The sequence below is a fragment of the Equus caballus genome, chromosome 9 (genome assembly GCF_041296265.1).
Source record: "Equus caballus isolate H_3958 breed thoroughbred chromosome 9, TB-T2T, whole genome shotgun sequence".
Taxonomy (NCBI): Eukaryota; Metazoa; Chordata; class Mammalia; order Perissodactyla; family Equidae; genus Equus; species Equus caballus.
Genome location: NC_091692.1, coordinates 77,338,230 through 77,343,140, shown reverse-complemented (window position 1 = coordinate 77,343,140; position 4,911 = coordinate 77,338,230). Strand labels below are relative to the sequence as shown.

The window sequence follows — 4,911 nt, the reverse complement described above, 5'->3', positions numbered from 1 at the left end:
TTGCTTTTCCTCTTGCTTTTATTTGAATGGGACATTAATGAATCTGAGCTTTGACAATTTTCCCTCTTCTTTTATCATCAGGACCATCTGGGAATTGTTAAAAATGCAGATTCCTAGATGAATTTATTGAGAAACTTTGGGGAGGAGGGCAGTAACTTGCATTTTTAACAAGTTCCAACGTTATTCTTTTTTTTTTTTTCTGCTGAGGAAGATTTGCCCTGAGCTAACATCTGTTGCCAATCTCCCTCTTTTTTTGCTGAGGAAGATTCGCTCTGAGCTAACATCTGTACCAGTCTTCCTCTGTTTTGTATGTGGGTCATTGCCACAGCATGACCACCAACGAGTGATGTAGGTCTGCCCCCAGGAACTAAACCCAGGCTGCCGAAACAGAGGGTGCTGAACTTAACCAGTAGGCCATGGGGTCAGCGCTACCAAAGTAATTCACATTACACTAAAATTGGAGAACTTCTGAAGTCACGCTTAGTATACTGATGGTACAAACCACTCATAATTGCTGCCACTAGAATCTAGAGACCAAACTATGTAAGTTCTTCTGGTTGCAAATAATCGACTGGCACTACTTAGTCTTAAAAAAAAATGATTGGAAGGGTGATGTATTTGGTTGAATGGTGGTCCCCCCAAAACAGGTTCACATCATAATCCCCAGAACCTGTGAATGTTGCCTTTTTTTAGAAAAAGGGTCTTTGTAGATATAATTAAGCGGACGATCTTGAGATGAGGAACTCATCCTGGATATCAAGTGGGCTGCAAATCCAATGACAAATGTCTTTATAAGAGATCCACAGAGGGGACGGACGAGGAGAAGACGATGTGAAGACAGAGACAGAGATGGGAGTGACATAGCCATAAGCCAAGGAAGCTAGGCGGGGCAAGGAAAAGGTTCTCCCCTAGAGACTCTGTAGGGAGTACAGCCCTGCTGACATCTTGATTTTGGATTCTAGCCTCCAGAACTAAGAGAATTCCTTTCTTGTTGTTTTAAGCCACCCAGCTTGTGGAAATTTTCTACAACAGACACAGGAAACTAATACTGGTTATATCCATGCCTCAGAAATGGCAGAATTAAGAGAACTCTGGGCCGAAGTTCCTACACTATCTTTTGGTCTTGCATTTATGTATCTTCTAGTTCAAAATTTCAAATTCCTAGGAGAGAAACTCTGACTGTCCTAGATTGGGACTGGTGTAAAGATGTGGCCAGTGAGGGTCTGTCTTTGCTTATCAGTTGCGATTCCCAAGAAGGGGATGTCATTGTGAACAGGGTCCACTGTATCCCATTCTTTCACAGTCTATGTTCCTCTTTTCTCTCACTTTACTATGATTTAGGATGTAGTGTTGGCACAGATCAACCCTACCTTGGTGAAATCAGATCAGTTATGGCCACTTTGACAGAAGGGTAGATCCAGGTAAACATCACACACACTCACAGATCTGGGGAAATAAAAAGCAGAGTTGAAGTCAAGAGGCTCAAACCTGGAGAGTCAGAATTCCAACCTTGCAATACTTGAAGTAAAAAAAAATTGTGGAAATTAAGTGCTGAGGATTTAAGCAGGAGGACAGGAGTTAACTAAGCCTGCAAGTTTCCCTTCAGAAGCACCAGTTCTTGCACCCAAGTTCCTAATTGCAGAACAGGAAATGGTCTACACACTTAGCTAAGTCTAAGAGAAGTTTGAAAATTAATGGTATCAAGTGTAAATCATTCAAATGCTAGTTTGATTGACATCCCTTCTGCTCCTCAAGCTTCTCCTCCAAGGGAGATATAGCACGTAACTCCACATCAGCTTCTTTTTTTTAAACTTTTAATTTCGAAGCAATTTTAGATGTACAGAACCATCGAAAAGATAGTATGCCTCAATTTCAGTCTGTCTTATGTTTTCTCACAAATAGACTGGTTATGGATTTGGGGGAAGAAAATCACATAGGCAATGACACTTCTCGTCACGTCATATCGGGGCAAATGATACCAGCATGACTAATTACTATTGATATTAAGCTTGATAACTGAGATAATTTTTATATAAGATGTGAGATACATGTTAAACTCCTTTTTCTTGGGCATATGATCATCCAGTTGTTCCAATGGAATTTGTTAAAAACTAGCATTTCTGGGCCAGTCCCAGTGGCCTAGTGGTTAAGTTTGTCATGCTCTACTTCAGCCACCCAGGTTTGGTTCCTGGGTGCGGACCTACACCACTGTGTTAGCGGCCATGCTGTGCCAGTGGCCCACATACTAAAAGAGAGAGGAAGATTGGCATGGATGTTAGCACAGGGCAAAAAATACCCAAAAAAACAAGACTAGCATTTCTCCATTTAATTGCCTTTGCATCTTTGTCAAAAACCAGTTGATAATATTTGTGTGGTTATATTTCTGGACTCTCTTTTATGTTCCATTAATCTATAAGTCTATCCTTTCTCCAGTACCATACTGTCTTAATTATTGTCACTTTACAATGTCTTAAAATTAGTTCTGATGATTACTGTCACTCGGGAATATGCAATTTTTTCTTGCCTTTTTTGTATGATTCATAATTTTTGTTAAAAGCAAAATATATTGTGTAGGTCAGTAGAAACTCAAGTAGAAAGTTTTTATACCTGGTTATGGGCATGACTTTCCTTCTGTGAGAACTTTAATGGAAAGCTTTGCATTAATCTAGTTAGTAAGTGGACTGGTTTTGTGATTTTTTTTTTTTTTTTTTTTGGCTATGGTTATTGTCAGTGCATCACAGGTTTCGATTCCTATAGAGAGCTTGTTCTGGGTGGTGGATGTGTATCAGACCAATGACTGTTTGTGAGTTGTAGGGATTCCCTTTGAGTTGGGTTTCAAAGAGGTTCTCTTTGCACATTCTTGTTCCCCTCCCACCCCTCCCCCAGCAGTATGTTGCTCTTACTTGTCATTGGAAACTTCTTCACCTCATGGTAGGAGGTAGGAGGTACAGTCTCTGGTGCTCTGACACCTGGTCTTACAGGCATACCTGTGTCCCTAGGGGTGTGAGGCCTCTCAAGTCCCCTTTCTGCAGTTGTGGGTTCAACACTTAATCCTGCCCCTCACCCCAAGAATCCCCTTTCCCCCTCCTGTTCCCTTTCCTCAGCTGCAATGTGTTCACCAATATCCTAAAGGCAGCAGTGTTGCCCCTTTCCCCCCAGATTAATGCTTTTGTTCTTCTGGGTGCGGTGTCTTGCCCTCCTAGGGCTACTGCCCCTCCCTCCAAGATCTTATGTTCTTTCTGGTCTATTTGGTGAGTGTTCAATGGAGTTCATGGAGAAAAACCCTGTGAAAATGTTGGAGCTGGTCCCCAGGGGGACGTGCTTACTGACTGACCCAGAGCTGGACCCAGGCAATCAGAAGCCCCTCACCCCCACCCCGTCCTTGGAATGTACATTCTGCCCACAGTTGCCACAGTGGGAGCCATTCAAGAATGTAGCCCTGAGAAAGCAATGTGTGTTGAGACCATCTGGACGGAATATGTGACTGAACCCAGTTAAGGCCTCTATATAAACTTTTAAGATCCTGGCGGGCGGGTGCGGAGATCCACTTATGTTGCTGCCACCCAGGACAAGCCTCTTACAAGCAAGTAAGTTTTCTTGCTTATTAACCTTCCGCCTACCAATCTCGAGCGGTCGGCCTCCTTCTTCAGTCTCTCCCTGGCCTCCTTGTACAGGGGCCAGTTTCAGATTTCACCCAGGATGCTCCTGAGGTTGTGAACCAACAAAAAGGGTGCCAGACTCCCCCAATTTCTACAGCACCAGGTTTCACACTGTTTTACCAGCCCACACACAGCCTTCATCAATTTTTCAGCTATCCTAGTTGAGCTCTTACTGGTGTCCATTTCACCTATCCCAGGTAAGCACATAGCTATATATCCTCTCTCCCTGGAATCACTGTCTCTTCTCAGATTTGGGGCCAGATATTTTTTCTGTGACCTCACGTCTCCAATGAATCTTTGCTTGTTTGTTTTAAGACTTTTTTTTGTTTTTTTGGTGAAGAAGATTGGCCCCAAGCTAACATCTGTTGCCAATCTTCTTCTTTTTGCTTGAGGAAGATTGTCCCTGAGGTAACATCTGTGCCAATTCTCGTCTACTTTGTATGCGGGACGCCGCCACAGCATGGCTTGGTGAATGGTGTATAGGTCCGCACCTGGGATCTGAACTCCTGACCCCAGGGCCGCTGAAGCAGAGCACACAAACTTAACCACTATGCCACTGGGCCAGCCTCTTGTTTTAAATTAAGACTACTTAAGAGTAGTTGTAGGTTCACAGAAAAATTGAGAGGAAGGTACTTAGATTTCCCCTATACCTCCATCCCCACACATGCATAGCCTCCCCCATTATCAACGTCTCCCACTAGAGTGTGCATTTGTTACAATTAGTGAACCCACACTGACACATCATCACCCAAAGTCTGTAGTTTACATTATGGTTTATGCTTGGTGTGGTACATCCAATTGTTTGTTGTTTTTTTTTAAGTCATGAATTTGAACTTAGTTTGGTTCTATTTTGTCATGTTTGGGAGCATTGCTTACTCTAGGTCTCTACATCATCCAGCTCGATATATTCTTCCCAGGCAGAAGCCAGAATTTATCAGTCAATTTTGTTGTTTGAAGACTTGATGTGAAAGATTAGATAGGAGTTAAGTCTATCCTCACGAGTCCAGACCCACTGTCTCCTCTTGTCCATCTAGAAACCTACCCAAGTTGTAAAGTGTTTTTGATGTTAGTACTATGGAGTAAAGGATTTAGGATCTAAAATCAAGAAACACTTTTGAAATCCTTATTCTAGACCTGTCATAAATATTCTATGAAGTTTTTATTTATATAACTGTGATTTTCTATTTTGCCTATTTTATTAAGCATCTTATTCAATAGACTATCTTCAGCATTTTATTCATATGCTGGAAAT

General features: G+C 42.1%; 1 protein-coding gene across 2 annotated transcripts in view; it reads right to left on the bottom strand.

The window, feature by feature from the left end:
* COLEC10 (collectin subfamily member 10) overlaps positions 1-4,911 on the bottom strand; it is a 432,391-nt gene that overhangs the window by 177,219 nt on the left and 250,261 nt on the right. The gene's annotated exons all lie outside the window — the stretch shown is intronic.